Below are 26,756 nucleotides of genomic sequence, written 5' to 3' on the forward strand. Positions count from 1 at the left end.
GCAAAAGTACCCATTAAGGCAGGGTCTTTTAGGAGACCTACTCCGATATTTTGGAGCGAATGATTGCTTCCATGGATCATTGGAATGCTTCCCGTAACTTGTGAACTGTTGGGGAGAAATGTTTGTTGGTCGACGATTGTAATTCCTCCTTGGAAGGGAAATGCAATCTTCCTGAAGTAGGTCGACACAACTGCGGCCATGGCATATATCCAGGGCCTACCCAGTAGGATGTTGTAATCAAGGTTTTCGTCGATTACTTCAACATCAATTTCTACTGTTTTACCCCCCAGTTCAACCTGCAAGTTACTTAAAATCCCGTATGGAGTGTATGATCGTCCATCAAATGCTTTTAACATTGTTGACGATCGCGACAAGGGTGGTGACCCTAAATTTTTCCAGCAACTCATCGACATAATACATGTGGATGCCCCCTCATCAATAATTGTTCGATGAACAGTTTTGTTGAGGGCTTTCACTTGAATAAGGAAAGCTAGTTGAGCTGGTAACTGAGGGTCATATCCTTTATGATCAAAGGCCACAAGATTGGAATCCATTGGGTCAATCCCACCTATTGCTGATAATAAAGCTTGCTCTTGGGAGAGGCAATTTTGCGATACCTCAAGTGTCGACATAGCGGATGGCGATTGGGCCAGGTCCTCTATTATATTATAATTCCGTGCTATTTTTGCACGAGGATTAAATGTTGATTTGTGTACTACTCCCTTTGGCGGCTTTATCATTTGTTCAGGAATGATGGGTGGCACAACTTCGGTCAAAGTTGTTGTCGAACTACTAGGTTTTTCATTAGTCTTGTTATTCAACAGCTGTGGATTCCCGTAATCTTTATTCCTTGTCAAAGCATCATTTTACTGCTTTGATATAGACAATATAAGCACTTGGGATCGGGAAGCATTTTGATTAGCAACCAGCTTGGTTCCCGGGTTTGGAAATGGATCAGTCAATACTGCTGAGGTTTTTGAACTCTTAAAGAGTTTCTTAACTTCAGCTTTATGTGGACAATCTCTCGTCCGATGATCCTCATCGCATATATGACACCTCGCAGGGGGTTTCCTTTGCCCAAAAGGGTTTGCAGAAGCTTTATCGTGCTTCTTTTTTCTCCCTTTCGTTTTCTTCTTGCCCCCTGGTTGCTTTAGTTGTTTGCCCTTGTCGGTCGACATGGCATTTACTTCCGAGGCAAGAAGTTCCTCATTTGCATTTTGACTAGAAATCTTACGGGCCTTTTTAGATGTAGCCTTTGTCGATTTCGTGTCTGTCGAGCCAATCACGCCATTGCCGACATGAGAGTCATTGTTTGATTTAGGAGGAGGAGGAACTGAGAATTCCGGTCTAGGGGCGTCAGGTATTTTATCGTAGAGCGTGCCGGACTGAGTGTAAATCAAGTCCAAATATTGCGCACGAGCAATAACTTGCTCTTCTGTTACGACCCCCCCCTTTTCCACATCTTCCGTGATGGAAGGCAATAATGACTTAATAAACCATTCAGCTAAAAGCTGATCGGGAACATACGTTTTCACCATCCTACGACGACGTCGCCACTCATGTATATGATCAGATATGTGAGTGTCCGTTGTTTGTTTGAAATTGGTAAGAAGTTCCGTTCCCATTTCGTACCTTATTGGTAATTGAAAATGGGTTAAAAAGGTTGTGGCTAGGGTACTGAAGTTGTTGAATGAAGCTCTAGGCAATTCGATATACCATTTTGCTGCCTGGACCAGTTAACGTCCTCTGAAAAAGGTGAAGCCTAATCGAATCATCGTTTAGGGTGTTTGATGAACATCACAGATGAAATGTCATCACATGATTCGACGGATCTTCACCTGGATTTCCATTAAATTTAGGAATATCTGACGGAAGTTTATGCGGAATCGCTGGCCACAAAGGGGCATAAGCAATTGGATCATTCGTCAGCTGGTTTAGATCTGGTAATTCTAGAGTTGCTACAAAGGGCAACTGTTGATTCAGGTTAGGCGAAGCATACCCAGGATAAGATGGAATCACCTGAGCAATGGGTGTTTGCATATCAGCATAATGTATTTGATGCTGGCAACTTTGACAAGGTTGATGGGCATAACCATTATAATATGGTTGTTGATAACCGCTTTGGAAATGCGGTTGCCCATTACTTACAAAGACTTGTTGCTCAGGTCCTTGATATGATTGCTGGAATGGCGGTTGTTGAGATTGAACCAGCCCTGGTTGTTGGACCATTTGCTGTTGTCCAATACTGGATGATTGACCAAGATGAGGAGTCATAGTACTTGTTTGAGCCTGAGTCGCTCCAGATAAGGAGGCACTAACCTGAGGTTGTGATTGAGTCGTTGAGACAAGAGGCTGTTGTATTGCAACCTGAGAAACTTGGGGTTGACATACAACAGGTAACGCTTGTACTTGCGATGCAGTCACCATAGCAGGTATAGTGGGAATATTCGACACAGGGTGGACTGGTTGCATTGAATATACAACCCTTGGTTGCTGAGGCAGTATTGGTACCCAACCATTAGATGTAATTCCAGTTTGACCTGAACTTTGTTGTAAACTCCCATATGGTTGTTCTCCGGGAGGGAACAATGAAAAGGCATACTGCCCTCCATATGGTGGAAATCCAGTACTTAAAGGGTAGATTGGCCTTTGAAGACACATTGGATCAACTTGTTGAGTTTCAACATAAGAAATACCAGATGATAATCCGGATGAAGAAATAGGAACTGACCATGTCGTCGAAACAATCCCCGATTGGACTCCGGCTTGTTGTTGATAACTTGCCAGGACAGTTGGTATACCATCGAACATCATTGGAGTAGCAGCAGGAGGCTCTGCCACTGCTGCATCGGATGACACAGTCCTGGATGTTGATGGTTGTTCAGACATATCTAGTTTATCTAAAATATTTCCTAGCGATTCTACAAGAACTTGTGATGAAGGGAGACTAACTTCGAAGATCAACGAGGGAAAGGTGATGATTATTCCGTTTAAAATAAATTTTAGACGCTTTGACACAACTTGTTTTTTCAATTTTTAAGAGTCGAGAAAAAAATAAAAGATGACTCTAGTCTCCTTCGATTTTTAATGAGCCTGAAGTGACAAGTGTTCAGATGGACCTTTTCCGTTAAGTAGTCTGAAAAGAAACGAAAGGGACTACTCTGGAAGTCTAGGTAGAGGGAGTACCAAACCAATCGCAAAACTACAGAATACTTTTTACGGTACGGCAGTCAATCTTCCCGAATGCTATTTTCAGTGCATTGCGATCGATAGGGCGGCAGACACGGCTTCCTATGGATAAAGGATTTAAGCCTATAGGGGTCTCCCAAAATATACTCGACGGTACATGGGAGCACAAGTCCGTACTGGCACTTATCTTCTCAAAGTGGAGGAATCACCCAACCATCAGTGAGGACAACAGTTACCAGGCTTTACGATGTCGGAATACGTCTCTAGCCTAGACCTCTAAATGTTGTGCGTTAAGTTACAAAGCGTTGTTAAGTTCATTGAGTTTATTTTAAGTTGATCTTTCTTAAGAAGTTTGCCTTTTGGGATCACCACGAAATGTAGATGTAATTCCTAAAATGCAATCTAAAGATGATAAACAAACTTTTATCTCTTTTCAGCAATGAAAATCCTAGCTACTAAGGGAAAAGAAAGACACAATCTTTTCGCAAAGAGCAAAGAGCACATTGTAAATGCACTTTCCTAAATCAAGCCAAACAGACTGCCAATATGCAAATGCACATGCATGTGTTTTGTTTTTCACTTTCTTAATATTGATGCCTAAAAAGAAAGTTGTTGTACAAATCTGAATTCGCTTTCAAGTGAAAAACACAAACAAGCTTCTTTTCGAAATCAAAAGGTAGAGACGATTACGACACTTTATGATTTTGAAATAAATACTCGTTTCGACACTAGAAAGTCACAAATTCAGACCAAAGGCAAAAGTAAAAGCATAATCGACTGTCAACAGCATATAAACTTTCTCCTATGATCAAAATCGACACTTGTGACAGATCTGAAACAAAGGGCGACAGTATGACTATTCTACTTTTGCAATGGGAAACTGTAAATGATGTAACAAACACACAAAAACATATACAGTTTCTTTTATACAACTGAGGCGGAATTGCAGCAAGGAAAATGGGTTTTTAAACAGCCACATACACTGATCACAGGCTGCAAAAATCAGAGACAAAACTGAAAAAATTGAGCAAAGAACCTCAGTTGCACAAGGCTAGGTTGATTAGCGCACCCGTTACACAGAGAAACTGGATTGCAACGCAGGTTGCCCTCTCGGGAACTGCGCTGAAATGCAGGAACTCTTCACAGTACCTGTGCTGGGGCAGAAACGAGAATTCTATCTGGGTTCTGGGTCACGGTTTGCAGTTTAATCTATGGTTTTTGGCCGAGTAAAAGCAATCAGTAATGCACAATCAGAGGGTAGATTTAAAGAAGGTCTAAGAGCTATCACAAAGGGAAATCAGATCATTTGTGAATCAGCTGTTCAAATCATAAACAGATCCAGTGAATGGATTGAAGCAGCAGATGTCTACTTTGCATTTGTTAATGGAAAATGCAGTTCGATTCGCTACTTCTAAGTTTATGAAACAAACAACAAGAGAAACACAAACAAACTAACTAGACAATCATCCCCAGTATGGTCGCCATTTTGTTAACGGGAAAAGTGTCTATTTAGAACGACCCTAACCCACTAAGGTGTGACAGTGACCTTAGAAACAAACAGAGAAAACTACTTTTGTATTCTTCTTTATGAACTATAAACAAAGAGAAATAGGATGAACCAAATTGTGTCTTGCGCTAGTCCTTTGATCCAATCTCTCTCCTCTTTGACAGCTTCCAGCTACCTGCTCCCTTACTTGCCCAGCTTCACCAAGTACCTGCAAGATCATAGAAGAAGGAAACTATACAAAGACATGGGTTTATATTCATAAAAAGCTTAGGATCAGATTTAAGCTAAACATACAAATGTAACAAACATAAATGATACACAAGCATGTAGGAGAAACTCAAATAGTTTTATTGATATAAAAAGAAGATCCAGGAGGAGTTACAACCGATGATTCCTGATCCAGCATCAACCTCCTAGCAAAGAAACCCCCTATTCACCTCCAACAAAGCATAAATCACCCAATACTCTGATATCTATCTCAAAACCAACAACAATTCTCTGCAATGTACAAAATTCTAGCCTCTGGATCTCTGGGATGAGGGATCCATATATAGATGTATGCAAAGAGGATGAGTCAACTTATGATTTGACTAGTGTCTTCTCTTTGTCAGTTCTTGCTTCCACTTGGAGACTGAGAGCCTCTTATTCATCCTTGGTCGAATTCAGTGAGGCAAGTGTCATTGGGGAAGATTCTGGAAGCTTCCATTGTCTCTCCACCTCGTGGAATGACACTGCCATTTGTCATTTCCCGCTCAACGCACCCTGGTAGTGCATTTAGGTGCATTGCAACGCACCTAGCTAGTGTATTTGGGTGCTATGCAACGCAGCTAGCCAGTGGAGCAGCTGAAATGATCCTGATTTGACTGATCCCGAGCAGTTTCTGGTGGAGAACTTCTGGGAGAAGCAGTAATTTGTTGACCTTGTTCCTTTAGGGGTCGGAACAACACTTTTAGGGACTTAGGATCCCTTGGTTTATGGACATTTCATGCTTAGAGCTGTAAGGCACAAAAATGTCTATAACACAAACTCTTCAAACCAAGTGTTAGGTAGATCTCACATCCAAATACCAGGTTATGACTTAATCTATTGTCATGTCAACAAATTATTATTAAGAAATATCAAACTCCATCAGGACATCCAAATAATCATAATATGAATTATTTTTGTCATTATACATTGAGGATAAGTCATGTAAGTTTCATGCTTTCATTGTGAGATTACTACATATTGAATCACAACTTTTTATACTTCAACAAATGTTCCAAAACCAATGATGCAAATATAGAATCACTATTGAATACCAAAATTAGTCACTGAAAGTCACTATACCCACATAGCATGGTCATCAAGAAAAATAGTCAGTTATCCAATAAAAACCCTAATTTTTTGACATTTTGAATTCAAACAATCCATAAGAGAAAACTTATTTATCAAATATCAAGCATCATGTCAAAACTCCAATACTTCTCATCTATATTAAATCAATAAGGAAAATCTTGTCAAACCCTTGAAACTATTATAAATTATTTCCATATGCTATCTTCAATGATCGTACTGATATGCATATTTTGATCTCTTGCAAACACAAGTTTATTCAACACATTCACATTCTCTATAGTAAGTCAAATATTCAAACTTCCCTGCTCATATAAATTTCTATTGTTTTCTCCATATCTATAGGATTGTCATATTCTTGGTGTGCTCCTGTTTTTATGCATAGGGATTTAGCTTTTATGTCCTACATACAAAACGACACCCATAAGCCTTTTCTATGAGGTTGGGAGGTCTATAACCACACTCTTAAGCATTTCTCTGAGTGGTTTGGGCTTAAACTAAGAGAAAGCTTCTCTTATAAGACCAGAACTTGTTGTAGATTAACAACATCAAATATTTGTTTATTCATGTCCAAAAATCTTACTTCAATAATAAAGAATCATCTATGCATTTAATGCAAATGATAATAGGTGTATAGATCTTATAGAGATTTTCTCCCTCCAAATGGGAATCCACTTAAATCATCACCATTTAATATATCAACCTGTCTATCATAATGCTATCATGCATCAGCAAAACTGTTAGATAAAAAAATCAAACTATACCAAGTTTTCAAACAGATATCCATCATATTTAACATATTAGCATCAACTAATTCATAATAAAATATGAAAATGACATCAAAATTTCATTAAGGGTTAGATTAATATGATTAGGAAAGATGACAGGTGTATCATCATGCTTCAAGGACTATAATCACTACATTACCTGTTTTACATTTATTCAATCATCAAGTCAGGTCATTCAATTTTAGCATATTGTCAAAATTACTAAGCCAAGTTCAGTAAGGAGATCCTAAGAAACAATATTATTGTTACACTTTTATCATCAAGGTTACCATGATTATCACAAGAAGCATCAAGTCACAATATATCACAAAAAATGCATCTAGGAAATTCATCACGTCTAAAATGTAAAATACTTTCTAAATATCAAGAGCACAAATATATCACATGTTCCAAAAATTAAACTTACTTTCATATGTATGAGAGTAGTGTTATTGACATACCTTAGGGCTTAACTTTCCTTCCAAACTTGTATCTAAATAATAACATTGAAGCCATACACCATACATACATTTTAGTGCTTAGATACTCGTGCACCTTCTTGTTTGACATTAGCAGCTGTAGAACTTTGTCAACTTTTCATCGGCTCCTTCATTCCTTTTCTAGCACTAGCTCTTCTCTTCTTGCACTAGATTTCTTTTCCTACACCTCGGATGATCCTCAAGAAGGACCCACATATCACATCTCATCAGGAGGTTAGAAGTATGAAAATACTAAAATACACATGCAGGAAGTATAGTCAATGATCAAATAAATCTAAACAAATATAAAGACATAAAGAAGTAACATAAATAAAAAAAGTACTTATCTTCAATGAAAGGCGATCATCTCCCTATCCATTTTCCATATAACATTGTTTCCCTCATTATATTTCAACCAACTTCATCAACAACCAGGCCTAATTGGGACTATCCCATCTAGTGTGATATCAAACATGTCATAATTGCTAGAACATCTTTACATTGATCATGCTGGGGTTTTTAGATTGCATATCTAAAATATTTTTTATAATAAAGGGTTTCTTCTAAAATCTAATGTCATAAGATCCATCAAACCCTAATAGTCAAATTCCCAAGGGTTTCCTTCAAAGCCTATCATTATTTTAGGTCTCTGCCATCTTCTCTTGCTTCCAACAAAGGTGTATTCATAGGGGTGATATTCAATGACTTTTATTCAGCCCAACTCTGATACCATGTTAAATATTCTTAAGCCTATATTGTTCTTTGCTTTAGATAATTACATTTCTTCATTTTCATATTAAATTCACCCCACAACATCGTATCACTATTACGTTTTACAACATTATTCAGAAACATAAGAGATATATATATATATATATATATATATATATCTATATCTATATATATATATATATATATATATATATATATATATATATATATATCTATATCTATATATATATATATATATATATATGGAACAATATCACCGTCAACACACTAGAACATAAAGGAATAATAGAAGAAAAACATTCACACAAAGAGACACTAAGATTGGTCGGAGACTAGGGTAAAACCCACTATGGCGAAAACCCTTTCAAATTGTTCTTCTTATTATATTTCCATTGAATCATTCAAAAAAAGATATTACAATGATTCATTACTTTATCCACAAGAATATCCAACAAAAATTAACTACACCATATTCAATATATGAACCCAACACTATTCTTAATCAAAACCTTGAATAAGAAGCTTGCAGCTAATTGTCACTCTGCGTCAACTAATGAAATATGCGGTCAACAATAAAATTCAAACCCTAGTTCCCAACTACACACATAGAGTGCATGTGCATGTGGTAGAAGCCCTCCAACCACATGCACAGGGTTGCAGGCCTGCAATTATGATCGAAAATTTCCTATGTGATCCCTATGGCTAGAAACCAAAACCCTAGATCTCACGGGCGACCTTTGAACCCTACAATTTCAGACATGTACGGACCAATATTTGTGAACCACTTCAAATTTATGTGATTCAAAGAAAAGAAATAAGACTAACCATAATTATGTCCAAATGAGGTCACTTGACTTGAATTTATATCCATCCATTGGTGACCAATTTCTATTTTGGGTCGACTTGTCCTTTTGAGAACATGTTAGCTTTTCTTCAAAAAAAACACTTTCACTCGTCCAAATTGAGCACTTCAATAGCCAAAATTGGTCCTCTAAAAAAGAGGAATCTAGTCCCATGATTGAAATTTGTCACTAAGCTACCAAATTAACATAACTTTCTCTTGAATATATTCTATAATAAGGTAAATTGCATTAAACAATCCAAGTTAGCACGTTGTTATAGCCGCTAAAACACCACCCAATTTTTTGGCCTAAGACCAAATTTTGGGTAACCCCTATGCTTTAAAAATTCTAGTGGTTAGGTTTAATTTTTGAAATGTTATAAACTTTTTAATGTTTTAGATTCCATTAAATCTTATGAGATCATAGTCTCTCATGATGTAATTTTCATGTATCTAGTTGGATTCATGTTTTTTCATGTTCTTATAAACACATTAGGGTTTGCGGACCTTTTGTCATACATGTTTTACTTTGATTCCCACTCTCCAAGATGCACCCTTTAACTTGATTTATCTTAAGTATTTCATAAATTTTACAGTTAAAGTGGTTGCATGATCATGATTGGAATTTCATTACTTAACCATACATCCTTTAGTTATTACGAAAATGCATATGCTTGAGGTTAAATATGTTTGAGAAAACTCTTGTTCACATATTCAAGACAAATACATCCACAATAACTTCTTACAGTTTTACATCTCATTCTACCACCTCATGGTTGCAACGGTCATTCTACATTTTAAATTGTAAAATTTCATGTCACATTATTGATCAATTCTTTTTGTGGATGGTTATGCAAGGAAATATTTCATAGTTCTACATACTTAATGAATTTTTTCATTTCAAACAATCATCGGGTAATGGTACATATGATACTATAGCCCTGCCTTGGAGGACCATATGTATTGACAAAAGGCCATCTAAACATCCTTATCAAGCATCAAAATGAGTTTCTTTTAATGAAATTTTGTAGCAGCTCAAGTACCCAAATATTCACTCACATTGAAAGGTCATGTAGAGAGTTGCAATAACTATAATGAAGGAAATGAAAATTACATTTCCAAACTAGCCATGAGGCCATAGGTGTAATGTAATTGCTAAAGAAGAGGATTGAAGACCATGGAGGGTGGAGAGGTTATGGAGGAATCAATATACCCTGCAACAATTACGAAAGAGGTTGGCAAAGATTATGGTGATAGTGATCGGTCATGCCTTGTCTCCCATACACTTGTAGCTCTACAAGAATTTTTCTCCAAATTCAACCCAATTTATATGTTGTGGTTATTTATAATGTTGAGAAAATCGAGAATGATGCCGTGAAAGATGATTTGTTACCTAAGGATTGGAGGTTGAGTCAGTTCTAGTATGATCCTGCAACTACCCAAGTAGTAGCAGAGGAGCTACACTACCTCAATTGTCTAACTACCTCCACTGTTTCCTGCATTGCTTTCCAACTTTCTCTGTCTAGCTCAAGAAGAGTAGTCTAGAGGTTGAGGCACGAATATTTGAATTTGAAAAATAAAATAAAAAATATGGAACTAATTTTATCTTCCATGACTACAACCAACCTAACGACATGCCAACTACTTACCAGCACAAATTTCAAGTGGTAGTGGCATATCCTCCTTATTTGAGTAAATAATGTCTCATGACGATCTATAAAATCATGATGCTTCTTGAAAATGAAAATAATTCCTTTTTCCTTTTATTAATAGGGAAAGTTCAATAGGAACGTGCACCAAAAGGTTTGAATGCACACCCATGTGGATTCCAACGTACACATCATCACAAGTTGTTATTCAACCAAATCACAAAACAGAAAAAAATAAAAAATAAAAAAAAAAATAAAAATAAATAATATATATATATATATATATATATATATATATATATATATATATATATATATATATATATATATAGATCAACGACTTGAAAATTAGCCTCTTCGAGGGGGAAACCTCCTTTACATCACATACATGAAAAATTATTGGATGATACAAATGACAAGACCTCCTTGGTATATATAGGAGTGTAAAGGGTCACAATATAATGAGAGTATACATAAGAATAATAATGTAAGTGTGCAACAATAACAATAGTGTGCTTATATGGGACACAACAATAACAATATGGCGGCTACATGGGCACAACAATAACAATAAGGGGGCTAAACTAATAATGATAATAAGGGGGATATACTAGTATTATAGGAACATAACATGCCCCTCTCCTTAAGTAAAAAGAGTTGTCCTCAAGGCTTGAGTAGTTTTGGATGCATCTATATAAAATTATCACCCTCCCATATGGAATCTTTAGTAGGTAAGTTCTTCCACTTAATGAGACTCTCAAATTGATCGATTTCATCGTTATCGGGTTCTTATTTCTATGACTGATTCAGGATCCAAAATAATTATTTGAACAGGAGCTTTTCACCAATAACCTCCTTTAAGCATGACACATGGAGAATTTGGTGTACTCGGGAAGATGCAGGTAGATCCAATTTGTATGCCATAGAACCATTCTTTTTCAACACATTTTAAATATCATAGTACTAGGGTGATAATTTATTATCCTTCTTAGCTTCTTTGAGGGACATTTGTTTGTATGGTTGTAGCCATAAAAATATCCAATTTCCTAGTTTAAAACTTCTTTCACTACGATTTGATTTGCTTGTTCTTTCATTCGATTCTGCACAGAGTGAGGTTATCCTTTAAGAGTTAGATAACTTTTTGTTGATGCTCGATGTGATCTTCCACTTCTTGAACCTTAAATTTTTTTCTTAAAGATTATGTGATGGACGGTGGATCATATCCATAAAATTCCATAAATGGGGTCATTTTGTTGCAGTATGAAAGGAACTGTTACACTTCAATTCAACCAGAGGTAACCACTTGACCCATTATGTTTGTTTACTAGATACAAAGAAACAAATATACCCTTCCAAACATTATTCACTATCTGAGTTTTCCCATCATATTAAGAATGATATGATGAACTATGAACTAATTGAGCACCAAGACAAGAAAATAATTTCGTCTAAAAATTTCTCATGAAAATAGGATCTGTGTCACTTACAATAATCCTTGGGTTTCCATGTAGTGTTTGAAGTATTTCCATAAATGCAATAACAATGGAACTGGATTTAAAACGATGAGATAATGCACAAAAGTATGCATACTTGGTAATTATATCAACTAACACCATGATGACGCTATTTCATTTGGACTTGGATAAACCTGTGATAAAATATATTCAAGCCTCCTCCCAACAATGACTTGGAATGGATAAAGGTTGTAACAGACTTAGGGTATTAATTATCTCAACTTTATTCTATCGGAAAACCAAACATTCTGCCACAAATTTCTGAATATCATATTGAAGTCCATCCCAAACAACTACCTTCTTAACCTTTTGGTAAGTTTTTAAAAATATTGAGTGCCCTCCTAAAGGAGAGGTGTGCAATTCTAAAAGAATTGTTTGTTTGAATTGGGAATTATTACATAGATATAAGCGATATTTTTACCACAATGAGTCATTTTTCCATATAAAGGTATTAGATGTACTAGGATATTGCTTCAACTTTTGAATGAGTTTCCACACCTCTTCATCATTCTTCTATTCCTCCCTTTCTTTAGTAATTCAGACAAGTCAGATAATTGAAATGGCATAGGGAAATGATTCCACAACCTCGTCCCTTCTTGAGAGTGCATTTGCAACAACATTTTGCTTCCCTTTTTTTGTAGATGATTTCAAATTCATAACCCAACATCGTAGTGACCCATTTTTGTTGCCCTTATGAAGAATTTTTTTTATTGAAAAAACTATTTAGGACTATCATGATATGTTTTTACCTTAAAGTGTCTTCCCATTAGGTAAGGGATCTATTGCTTCAAAGCACGTAGTATTACCAACATTTCCTTCTCATAAGTAGGTTTTCGTAAATACTTTTCCTTGATTGGAAAACTTTGAAAAGCAATGTGTCTTCCTTCTTGCATTAACACAACACCAATTCCATTTCTTGAGGCATCACATTCCACCATAAAGGTTTTAGTGAAGTTTGGAGTAGCTAAAACCGGAGCTTAGCACATTGCCTCTTTAAGATGTTCAAAGGACTTAGTTTCTTTTGGAGTCCAAAAAAATCCATCTTTCTTCAATAATGTTATTAGAGGTGCTGCTTTTTTCCCATATTTCTTAACAAACTTGTGATAATACCATGTCAACTTGAGAAATCCTCGAAGATGCTTTAGGGTTGTGGGTATTTTCCATTCATTGATGGATTTAATTTTGTTAGGATCTACCTTAAAACCCTCATGAGATACAATATGGTGCAAATGTTCCACCTCTTGTACCCAAAAGAAACGTTTGAAGGTTTTTGCATACAATTGTTTCTCCTCCAATAGTTTGAGCAACCTATCAACATGTTGAACATGATCCTTCCAAGAATTGTTGTATATTAGTATATCATCAAAAACTACTAACACAAATTTTCTAAGGAAGGGTTTGAAAATGGAATTCATCAAACCTTGAAATGTGGAAGGTGAATTAGTAAGGCCAAAAGGCACGACCGAAAATTCATAATGACCTTCATGAATTTTTAATGTTGTTTTCAGAATGTCTCCAATCTTCATTCTAATTTGATGATCCCATAATTGAATATCCATCTTGGTGAAGTAAATTACTCCATGTAATTCATCAATGAGACGAAAAATTCACCAATGACATGAATGGGAATTTATCTTTAATACTGAGCTTGTTGATCTCCCTATAATCCACAAACATAAACCGGGATCCATCCTTCTTATGTACCAATACTACTAGAGAAAAGAAAGAACTTTACCTAGGTTGAATTATACATGCCTCTAGCATTTATGCAACCATACATTAAATTTCACTTTTTTTGCATAGGGATATATGTAAGCTCTGATGTTGGGAGGAACACTTCATGGAATTAAATGAATAGAAGGATCATGATCGTGAATAGGTGGGAGCTATTTGGGAGTCTCAAATACCTTGGAGTGATTGTATAATATTCTTTGAAGATCTAGAGAAATAGATGATTTCAATGTTTGAACATCTAGTGAACATAATTGTGCAATTATGAATCATTGTTATTTCTTCAAAATATTTTCCATGCCAATAGAGGTAATTATCTTTGTAACAAACCCAGGTTAAAAATCCATGTAATAAAGTTAATAAAGGAAAAATAATAACCAAGGTCATAGGACACATATTCCAATCTAAATGTTGGGTAAAAGAATAGTGATGATGATCACTTCTAATTAATTAATGGCTATGAAAATTGCAAAAGGGAATGGAAAAGGCTTTGGAAAATCATAAGACATTAATTGGAATTTTATCTATGAAAATAATGGAAAATAAGATAAAAGGAAGGTGAAAAGTCACAGGTTGCATGTGAGGAGTAAAATGAATGAAAATAATGGAAAATTAAGAAAATAGAGGTCTCAATGATGAAAAGGCTTATGAGGATCAGCTCTCAACCTTTTGTGAGTTTTAGCTTGGAGCTCTCTCTTCTATTCTCTCTCTCTCATACTTTTAGACACTTAGAGTTTTCTTAGATCACTCTTGGAGGAGTGTGGCATACTTGGGATTTGGAGAAAGGAGGAAAAGTAAAAGTAGGAAAGTTCAAGAGGACAACAAGATTAGTAGCTATAACAGGTTTCCATTGCAGACACCGAATTGCATGTATGATTTCCTTGTTAGTTTTAGAATGCATGGCACATGAATGTGGTTTCTTGGTAATGATATTTCATTGAGGTTTTCCTTGGTTAACAGTGGTTTTTCCTAGCCTTTCCATTTCCTTGATAGCCATAATGTTGTGGGTTTTATCTCTTTTTTTCTAGTTTGTTCTCGTGTTACTTTGGTTGTAGGTTGAGTTACTAGTTCATGCAACCTTGGTTGGAAAAAAGCTCTCGAAGCCCTGTAACGGATTGGGTTGAGGTACTAGTCCTAGAAGCCTTGTTTGGACAAATGCTTTGGAGCACTTAGTGGGTTCAGTTACTAGTCCTGGAAGCCCTGGATGGAAAAACGCTATGGAGTCCAACAGTAGCTATGGGTTGAGTTATTGGTCCTGGAAAATTGGTCCTGGAAGCCTTGGTTGGGACAAATTCTCTAGAGCCCTGGATATCTTGGATAGAGACTTATTTGGTGATGGTTATTGATGTATGACCATGAGGTGGAATCACTAGTTGAGGGTTGAGGTGGTTTAACTTCTGGAAGCTCTGGTTTGGTGTTCTAGGTCTATTCCATGCGATCCCACATTCATGCTTGTAATATGGCGTGAGGGTGATTGGTTGAAAGAGATATTTGGTTCAGACCAATCTATGATCGAGTGGTACATGGAAGACCCTGAATTGGTTGGATTTTCATATGTCAATAAGAACTCATTTTCCTTTGGTATTTCATGAGTAAATGTGTTTGTCATTATGCGGATTTAATGGTTGTTTCGTCTTTGATATATCTTTGGTTATTTTTTGGTTATAGGTATGTTTTATGAAAATATTGATGAATGGATCTCATCATGTTTTAGTTAGTAGAAGAAATATTAATGAATGAATGACCTAATAATTAATAATGCAGCTATTGGAAGTAGACATTAGTGCTCCTTGACAATTCTCATATAAGTATGAGACCCTAGTATGTTCAAATTTTTTGTTATGATATGTAGATTAAATTTTTATGATATGTTTAACAAAATCCCTCTCATGGCTGGTAGGGGTCAGGTCAATTCCTTGTTCAATAATTTGCATTAGTAACCTTATTTTGTTGTTATTTATCAATTTTGGAAGTTTCACGAAGTTCCAGAGAGAAGCATGAGTCCTAACCCTAAAAACGTGGGTCAGATTTCAGGGTTGTTGGCACATAACTGCTTGAAAAAAGCCATAGTTACATGAATTCCTTCTTATGAGAGTGAATGGAGAGTCTCAGTCACATGGAGGGCTTGTTATGGGAGCAACTAGGGCCTATTTCATCAAAATATCACGCTGTCTCAGGGGTTGGGCACCTGGAAGGGTTGGTTGTCTCTTGAAGGTTTTGTATCTCCCAAGGAAGTTCATATTGGTATTTTCTTGTCAGATCCACTTCCTTAACTTTAAATGGGTATTTTAATCATATCATAGTAACTCTTCATCACATGTTTACCCTAGCTGGCTGGTTAGCTTGGGTAAATGTAGGAGGAGTGTGTTATAGAGTGGTATGAGAGCATGGTTCACCCCTTGGACTAGATGGGAGAAATGTGTTTGTCATGCATATATGTCAGTTTCATATGTGTTCTTATGCTTGTGGTATATGTGCCTGTTGTGTAATCATGGTGGTTGTCATTGTTGCAGTTGCGTTGTCATGTAAAAGTTGATGGTGATTTTTATCGGATGTGATTGTCATGAGTGTTTGTCCGTTATCCAATTGTTATGCATGTCAATGTCTATATGTCGTTATGGATGCATTTTCATGGTTTTGGCATAGTCATTCATGGTAACTGAATAATGGTTGAAATGTTGTCTACAAACTATGATGATTATGATTATACATGTATTGTATCAATCTAGTTGGTCTTGGAGACAAGATATCCTCCCTTAAACTATATTAAGGTACTTTGGTTTGTTTATGATTATATTTAACTGACATGATATACGTGTAAGAAGAAGAAGATAAAACATGACTAGAAAAATGGTAGACTACAATTCATGAGACTCTCCCTATAGATTAGATGAGAAGCATGGTGATGGGAAATCTCTTGACATAACAAACACTTTGAGAAGTTTGAAGGAAGAAATAAGAAGTTGTAAGGCAGATAATGACATAATGATTAAGTCACAAGAGAGGCTTGCCAAGGAACATGAGAAACAAGAAGAGGTTAATGCAATTATCCTTCATAGCTTGTTAGACTTGCAAAGACAGGGACCACTTAGGATCAGTCATGGATATGAGGACAGGACTAATGGATCATATGGTAGTAGTTATCATGGTGGGCACAAGTTGGATTGAGATGACGCGTTAGAGATGGCAGGTTCTTGGATACACCAGATAGAAGAGGAAATGGACATGGGATTTACTCTATTTTTGGTTCAAACAGATATCATGGTCACCATCGATATCATCCTTATAGGAGGAGTGGCAGAGGATATTTTCTGGATGAGTTCAGGAAAGAAAATACACCTACATTTGATGGAGATATGAAGAAGTCACAAGATGTAGAAGCATGCTTGTTCGAGATGAATAAGTTCTTCAGATTCCATGATTACTTAGAGAACATAAAGGCCATAATAGCTACTTTCATTCTTAAAGGTAAAGAAGACATTTGGTGGGAGGTTGTAATTAATGTCAGAGGTATTCATGAAGAAGAGTTGACTTGGAATGAGTTTGAGATATTTTTCAGGAATAAGTATCTATCAGAGAGATACTATGATGACAGGGAAAAAGAATTCTATGAGTCGAAGATGGGATCCATGACTGATGAGGAGTACACTAGAAAATTATTGGGTTTCTTGAGGTATGTGCCTTATCTGAAGGAGGAGAAAGAGAAGATTCAAATATTCATTAGTGGGTTTTTGGTAGCATTCAAAGACAAGATTGAGTTTGATGAACCCAGATAATTGGATGAAGCAGTCATAAACTAAAGCATTGTTATGAACAAGAGAAGCATAGATCTGAGACTACGCAGGATTGGAAAGGTAATGCGAAGAATAAAGGGAAATGGGATAAGAAGCAAGCTAGATCTCAGGAGATATTAACAAAGAGAATGAAACACCATCTAAGAAGTTCAATGCATCTAACATAGGGAATGTATTCTCGTTTGAAGAGAAGAACAAGGGTGATGGCAGAAATCCTTTGCAGTGTTGGACTTGTGTCCAAGATCATCGCAGGAGAGATTTTCCATAGTATCAGGGTGGTAGACCATAAATCTATAGTATTCAGGAGGCAAAGATAGTGGGGGATGTTGGACATGGTATTCCTCGGATTTATGCAACGTTGGATAACAGGCAGGCAAATACCTAGGTATCTATTTTCGAGATGAATGACAAGATTTGCAATCAAGTTGTTTATATTTTGATTGACCCTGTATCTAATTATAGTTATGTTAATCCTGACCTGCTGGATAAGTGTGGTTTGAATAAAGAAATTCATGTAGAATCTTGGTTAGTACAGTTGGATACATGTATGAAGAAAAGAGTTCATCACTAGGTAAGAGATTCTTCATTTGAGTTGAAATGTATGCCTACATAAAAGCATTTGAATTTTCTTCCATTGGGATCATACATATGTTGATGAGTATGTACTGGTTGTATATTGATATGACAAGGCTATTGAGTTCTTAGATGACAATGGAGAATAGAGGATCTAGCAGGATCAGAAGAAGGAAACATCGGTTAGAATGGTTATAGTTATGTAGGCAAAGCGCAATTGTAGGAAAGGGTCTGCGTTATTTTTGGTGCATATTTTTTGTGATAAAGGTAAGGATGTGGAGGTATTAAGAAGGTACCTGTTGGGTCCCTATAATACTAGTGATTACCCCATTACTATTGTAGTTATCCCCCTTATTTATATTGTTGTGCCCCTATTACCCCCATATTCTTATTTCTGTGCCCCTTAGAAGCCCTCTATTGTTATTTTTGTGGCTTTATATTATTATTGTTAGGTCGGCTGGATTATATTGTGACTCCTTAGACTCCTATATAGAAAGGAGGTTTTGTCATTTGTATCATCCAAGAATTGTTCATTTATGTAATATAAAGGAGGTTTCCCCCTCGAAGAGGCTGAATTCTAAGGCGTTGATCTATCTTTTCTATCTTTTCTTGAGCTGGTTTCATAACATTTGGTATCAGAGCTTTGGATTCTAGGGTTTCGCTGCTCCAAACAGGTCATCGTGGAATTTTCACTATAACTTTTTTCTGTGACGTTTCAGAAGTCACAAAAAAAACCCATTTGAGAAGAATTGGCGCTGAACCTTGGGTCCGAATTTCAGAGCTTTTCGCACGATATTTTCGGAGATATGATCTGAGGAAGTTGGCCTTTTTGCAGACTCCTGAATTACATTCAAAACAGGTGACCTGGGGAAAATCGTCATAACTCTCTCTCTGAGGATCGGATTGAAATTTCGTAAAAAGGTACAGAAAGAGGACGGACTGTAGTTGCTTGTATGTGTGTTTCAGATTCAAAGGTTGAAACAGTGACTCGTGGCACGTCGTACAAGTTCGCTCTACTGAACCAGTCTAAAATCAAGTCACTGTGGGATATTTCACATAACTCTTCCTTGGAGAATCCAATTTGGCTCAGACTTGTGGCATTGGAAAGAGGACACAGAAGGCTACTACAGGTTGCAACCTCAGAATTGGATGATCTAAAATTGCAGAGATACATCAGATTCAATATCAGGCTTCTATAAAGTGAAAAAAGGTGTGTAGTTTTTTTTTAATTTTTGTGTAAGCTTGGTTTAACGGAATTCAAAGGGCATAGTAAATCATTATTATCGGTAACTGATGCCCCGAGGAAAGAAAATGCAAACACCTAGTAAGGAACCTGAAAGCTCTAGCATGACTCATGAAGAAGAGGAAGAAATGCTACATGATATATCAAAATTACAAGAACAAGTGCAACATATGTCATGCTCACAAAAGCTAACAGAAGCTAAGATAAATGGCGTGGAATCTAAGATAAATGGCGTGGAGTCTAAGATAAAGGGCATGGAAGCTAAGATGGATGATTTGAAGATAGATTTGAAGACAAACATGGCAGATTTGAAGACAGATTTGAAGACAGACATGGAAGATTTGAAGACAGATTTGACAAATTTTCTACAAGAAATACTTACTAATAGTGAAAAGGTTGTAAAGGAAACTCATGATGTGAACAAAATTAATGTTAATCATGATTCCATAGACTCTAATGTTGGGTCGAAGACCCACCATATTCCAAAAATCGATATGAGGAAGTTTGATGGCAGGGATCCCGCCACATGGATATTACAGATGGAGCAGTTCTTCGATCTCAATAATGTGCAAAACACACAAAAGGTACGTATGGAAACTTTATATTTGGAACCAAATTAGTTTGTATGGTATCAATGGCTTTGCTCTCGTAAACAATTTGTCACTTGGGCAATTTTTACGGAAGAATTGATAGCACATTATGAGGATACAAAAAGCAACACTTTTTTTAGCCAATTGATAAGTCTCAAACAAAAGGGTTCAATAATGGAGCACATTGAGGAGTTCCAAAAATTGAACATAAGGGTAAAAGATATTCTAGAGGAGCATAGGATTGATGTGTTCATAGGGTCTTTAAAGGATAATATCCAACATGATGTGCGCCTTTGGGAACCTGATTCATTAGAGAAGGCATTCAGGTTAGCAAGAAAAATGGAAAGCAAAATTATGGCAACTAGGAAGCATACCATTCACAACTATAAAGACGGAAGTGTTGTTGCCCATAGTCTTCCACAACCTACAAGGTTGACACCACAACAATTGGAAGAAAAAAGAGCAAAAGGGCTTTGTTACAATTGTGATAGCAAATACACAAAAGGTCATAAGTGTGCTGAGAAGAAATTATTCTACATAGATTGTGAAGAGGAAGAAGAAAAGGAGCAAGAAAGGTCAAAAGAAAAGGATATATTCCAGGAACAAAGCCTATATGAAGAAAAAATAAATCTGACCATATCATGTAATGCATTGGTGGGAATTACCACTCCTCAAACCATCAAGATAGAAGGACAAATCAAGAAGAAAAGGGTAATAGTGTTGATTGATTCAGGAAGCACCCACAATTTTATTCATTGTAGGGTAGCAAAAGAATTGAATTGCTTCCTATATCCAGCACCAGAGTGTCAAGTGATGATTGCAAATGGAGGAACAATAAATTGTTCTGGAAAGTGCCATAATATCAAGCTATCCATGGGAGAATATGTATTGACTAGCCCAATGCTTTCCATTCCAATGGGAGGTGCTGATGTTGTACTAGGAGTCCAATGGCTACAATCCTTGGGTACAATAGCTTTTAATTTTCAAGAATTTTTCATGAAATTTTCTGTGGAAGGAAAGGAAGTTGAATTAAGGGGTATTGCAGGGAAACCAGGAAAGATAATCAGCTCTAATGGCATGACAAAGCTTCTAAAAAAGGAGCAAAGAGGTGTAATTGCACAATTATGTTCGCTAGATGTTTCCACATTGGAATCATCTATTTCTCCAGATCTCCAAAAAGTCCTGGACAATCATTCCAAGGTATTTGAGACTCCCAAAGGTCTCCCACCTATGCGTGATCATGATCATGCTATTCATCTGATTCCAGGAAGTGTTCCTCCAAACATCAGGCCGTACAGATATCCATATGTCCAAAAAAGTGAAATTGAACGTATGGTTGCAGAAATGCTAGAAGCTGGTTCAACCAAGTCAAAGTTCTTTCTCAGCTCCAGTAGTATTGGTGCACAAGAAGGATGGATCATGGTGCATGTGTCCAGATTATAGGGAGCTCAACAAGCTCACTATTAAAGATAAGTTCCCCATTCCTGTCATTGATGAATTACTGGATGAATTGCATGGATCAATTTACTTCACCAAGTTGGATCTTCGTTCGGGATATCATCAAATCAGAATGAAGATTGAAGACATTCCGAAAACGGCATTTAGAACTCATGAGGGTCATTATGAATTTTTGGTCATGCCTTTTGGCCTTACCAATGCACCTTCAACATTTCAAGGTTTGATGAATTCAATTTTCAAACCATTCCTTAGAAAATTTGTGTTGGTATTTTTTGATGATATACTAATCTACAACAAGTCTTGGAAGGATCATGTTGAACATGTTGACAAGGTGCTACAACTATTGGAGGAGAAACAATTATATGCAAAAAGATCCAAATGTTTCTTTGGAGTCCAGGAGGTGGAATATGTGGGTCATATTGTATCTCATGAAGGAGTTAAGGTAGACCCTAGCAAAATTAAAGCCATTAAGGAATGGAAAATCCCCACATCCATAAAGCATTTGCGAGGATTTCTTGGGTTGACAGGGTATTATCGCAAGTTCGTTAAGAATTATGGGAGAAGAGCAGCACCCCTAACAACATTATTGAAGAAAGATTCATTTTCATGGACTCCGGAAGCAACAAAGGCCTTTAAACATCTTAAAGAGGCAATGTGCCAAGCACCGGTCTTAGCTACACCGGACTTCACAAAAACCTTTATTGTGGAATGTGATGCTTCAGGAAATGGAATTGGTGCTATTCTAATGCAAGATGAAAGACCCATTTCTTTTGAAAGTCGTCCAATCAAGGGAAAGTTTTTAAGCAAAGCTATTTATGAGAAGGAAATGTTGGCAATACTCCATGCACTTAAGAAATGGTGACCCTACCTAATGGGAAGACACTTCAAGGTAAAAACGGATCATGATAGCCTTAAATACTTTTTAGAACAAAGATTATCCTCTAAAGAGCAACAAAAGTGGGTCACAAAGATGTTGGGTTATGACTTTGAAATCATCTACAAAAAAGGGAAGCAAAATGTGGTGGCAGATGCACTCTCAAGAAAGGATGAGGATATGGAAGCATTGTTGTGTGCCATTTCTATTATCCAACTAGATTGGATAAATGAAGCAAAGGAGGAATGGAAGAATGACGAAGAAGTGTGGGCACTTATTCGAAAGCTACAACAAGATTCCAGTACTTCTGATACATTTAGCTGGAAAAATGATTCGCTATGGTACAAAGATCGCTTATACCTCTGTAAGAATTCCCAGCTAAAACAAAAGATTCTTATGGAATTGCACACTTCTCCCTTAGGAGGGCACTCAGGATTTTTAAAAACTTACCACAGGGTTAAGAAGGATTTTTTTGGGATGGCCTTAAATCAGATATTCAAAAGTTTGTGGCAGAATGTTTGGTTTGCCAACAAAATAAAGTTGAAACAATTAAGACACCGGGTCTATTACAACCTTTATCCATTCCAAGCAAATGTTGGGAGGAGGTTTCAATGGATTTTATCACAGGTTTACCCAAGTCTGAGGGAAAGAGTGTCATCATGGTGGTAGTTGACAGACTTACCAAGTATGCACACTTTTGTGCATTATCACATCCATTTAAAGCCAATACAGTTTCTACTGCATTTATGGAAACAGTTCAAAAGCTACATGGAAATCCAAAGATTATTGTAAGTGACAGAGATCCCATTTTCACTGGAAATTTTTGGACAGAATTATTTTCTTGTCTTGGTACTCAGTTAGCTCATAGCTCATCTTATCATCCTCAATCTGATGGGCAAACTGAGATAGTAAACAAATGTTTGGAAGGATATCTTCGTTGCTTTGTATCTGATAAACAGACACAATGGGTCAAATGGTTGCCTCTAGCTGAATGGTGGTATAACACTTCCTTCCATACAGCAACAAAAATGACCCCATTTATGGCACTTTATGGGTACCAACCACCATCAATCACATCATATTTAAGAGAAAATTCTAAGGTTCAGGCAGTGGAACATCACATCGAACATCAACAACAAGTCCTCCAACTCTTAAAGGATAACCTCGTGTTGGCACAAAACAGAATGAAACAACAGGTAGATCAACATCGCAGTGAAAGAAGTTTTGATATAGGTGATTGGGTATTCCTACGGCTACAACCATATAAGCAAATGTCCCTAAAGCAAGCTAAGAAGGATAATAAATTATCACCAAAGTATTATGGTCCGTACAAGGTGTTGGAAAAGATTGGTACTATGGCATACAAATTAGAGCTTCCTGCAGCTTCTCGATTGCACCCAGTTTTCCATGTTTCATGTTTAAAGAAGGTTATAGGCGACAAGCTCCCAGTTCAAACAATATTGCCAGAACTTGATGAGGAAGGAAAAATTATATTGGAACCGGAAGCAGTCACAGAAACAAGAACTCGACAGCTACAAAATCGATCAATTTCAGAGTATCTTATCAAGTGGAAGAACTTATCCACTGAAGATTCCACATGGGAGGATGAGAATTTTATGCAGAAGTATCCAGAACTGCTCAAACGTTGAGGACAACACTTTTTTGAAGGAGAGGGGCATGTTGGGTCCCTATAATACTAGTGATTACCCCATTACTATTGTAGTTATCCCCCTTATTTATATTTTTGTGCCCCTATTACCCCCATATTGTTATTTCTGTGCCCCTTAGAATCCCTCTATTGTTATTTTTGTGGCTTTATATTATTATTGTTAGGTCGGCTGGATTATATTGTGACTCCTTAGACTCCTATATATAGAAAGGAGGTTTTGTCATTTGTATCATCCAAGAATTGTTCATTTATGTAATATAAAGGAGGTTGCCCCCTCGAAGAGGCTGAATTCTAAGGCGTTGATCTATCTTTTCTATCTTTTCTTGAGTTGGTTTCATAACAGTACCCTGTTTTACAGAAGTTTCAGGATGTATTCCCCGCAAAAAATTTCGAGTTGTTGCCTCATAGAGAAGTGGACTTTTCCATTGAGTTGGTACAAGGGGCAACACCACTATCAAAGGCACCATACTGGATGAGCACACTAGAGTTAGTAGAGTTGAAGTTTCAATTGAAGGAAATGATTGACAAGGGATACATTATGCCAAGTGTATCACCTTGGGGTGCACCAATGTTGTTTTTGAAAAAGAAGGATGATACTCTCAGGTTATGCATTGACTATAGGTAGTTGAACAAGGTAACCATCAAGAACATGTATTTGTTACTAAGGATTGATGATTTGTTTGACCAATTGAAGGGAGCAATAATGTCCTCAAAGATTGATATAACGTCGTGATAACGTCAGGTACAAATTAAAGAAGAGGATATCTACAAGACTAATTTCCGAACTAGGTATGGAAATTATGATTATTTTGTAATTTCGTTTGGTTTGACTAATGCTCCAGCTACTTTTATGTGCTTAATGAATAGTGTATTGCATCCTTATCTCGACAAGTTTGTTATTGTGTTCATCGATGATATATTGATATATTCTAAGAATGAGGAAGAGCATGTCAAACATTTAGCAGTAGTACTAAGTTTTCTAAGAGAGAATCAATTGTATATCAATCTTAGCAAATGAAACATCTTGTAGACAGAGGTACATTACTTGGGGCATGTTTCCAAGGAACACATAACATTGGACCCGGAAAAGATAAGAGATATTATGGAATGGGAAACTCCTAGGAATTTCGATGAGGTAAGGTAATTTATGGGGTTATTAGGTTATTATAGGAGTTTCATCGGGAAATTCTGATGCATTACATATCCTATTACATTGTTGTAAAGAAAAGGTAAGAAATTTGAATTGAAAGGCGAATGTGTAACGATTTTTTATTAGTTGAAGATATTGTTGAAAAATTCTCTAGTTCTAAAGATTTCAAATTTGAATAAAGAGTTTGTAGTGTGTAAAAATTCTTACAAGAGAGGACTTGATGGAGTCTTAATGCAAGAGGGACAAGTGGTATGTTATGAATCAAGGAAAATAAATGAGCATGAGAAAAAATATGTGACACATGATCTTGAGTTGGTAGGGATCATACATGCATTAAAGATGTGGAGACATTACCTTCTTGGTAGGAGATTTGTACTGATGAGAAACCACAATGGATTGAGATACTTGTTTGACCATTGAATCTGAATTCTAGACAAGCTATATGGTTAGCCATGATCAATGAGTTTTACTTTGAGATCAAGTACATTTAAGGGAAAGAGAACATGGTTACATATTCTCTTAGCAGAATAGTGTAGGTGAATCATATAGCAACCATGAGTTCATATGGGACCGATCTACAAAATCATATATTACATGTAGGACAATAGGATGATAGGTATAGCGAGCTCATGCATAGGTTTCAATAGGGTACAGATGATAAATATGTGCACAATTGTCTTACAATAGATGGATTGTCAGATTTAGGGACATGATCTATGTGTTGGACAAAAGTGAGCTAAAGAAGCTTATCTTGAAATAATTTCATGCTAAGTTGTATTCAAGTCACCGGAAATATCAAAAGACATTGACAACGGTGAAGAAGTTCTATTATTTGCCAAATTCGGAGAAGGAAGTGGAAGAGTTTGTGGCTAGTTTCTTGGATTATCAATACGTAAAAGAAGAGTGTAAGCATCTAGGTGGACTACTATAGTCGATTTTGATTCCATAAATGGGAAGTCATTTCCATGGATTTCATTACAGGTTTTCTGAGCACATCTAGACAACATGATTCCATCATGGTTGTGGTGGATAGGTCAACAAAGGCAGCACACTTTATTCTAGTGAAGTCTACTTATTTAGCTAGTAATGTAGCATAGGTATTCATAAGGGATGTAGTAATATTGCATGGTGTTCCGAAGAGTATTTTGACAAAAAAATATTTTAAGTTCACTTCCAAGTTTTGGAAGGAGTTGTTTGCACGTTTTGGGACAGAGTTGGCCTTCAACGCAACTTATCATTTGCAGACATATGGAAAAATAGAGAGGGTCAAAAGGATGATGGAGAACATGTTGAGGATGTATGTGATGCATCAACATATGAGATGGGAGGAGTACCTTCCATTGGTTTATTTTTCTTACAACAATGGGGATCAAGAGTCACTAGGGATGAGTCCATTTGAGGCACTCTATGAGCGAAGTTGTAATACTCCCATTAATTGGAGTGATCAAATGAACAAGGTGTTGATAGGACCGGACATGTTGGGAGAGATGGAACATGAAATGCAAGTTATCAAGAGGAATTTAAAGGTAGCTCAGGACAGGAAAAAATGTTATGCAAATTAGCACAAGTTGTTTGAGGAGTTTCATGTTGGGGAACATGTGTACTTTCACATCAAGCCCAAGAAGAGCTCCTTGAGGATTGGGTCATCTGTGAAGTTGGAA

The 26,756-nt window shown here is 36.6% G+C and overlaps 1 pseudogene; it reads left to right on the top strand.

The window, feature by feature from the left end:
- The first annotated feature begins 10,027 nt into the window (after nt 1-10,027).
- LOC149194869 (uncharacterized) overlaps nt 10,028-26,756 on the top strand; it is a 95,333-nt pseudogene continuing 78,604 nt past the window's right edge.

Source organism: Pinus tabuliformis, chromosome 2_2 (assembly GCF_031772625.1).
Source record: "Pinus tabuliformis cultivar Carrire ecotype Pingquan chromosome 2_2, CPIR1, whole genome shotgun sequence".
Classification (NCBI taxonomy): Eukaryota; Viridiplantae; Streptophyta; class Pinopsida; order Pinales; family Pinaceae; genus Pinus; species Pinus tabuliformis.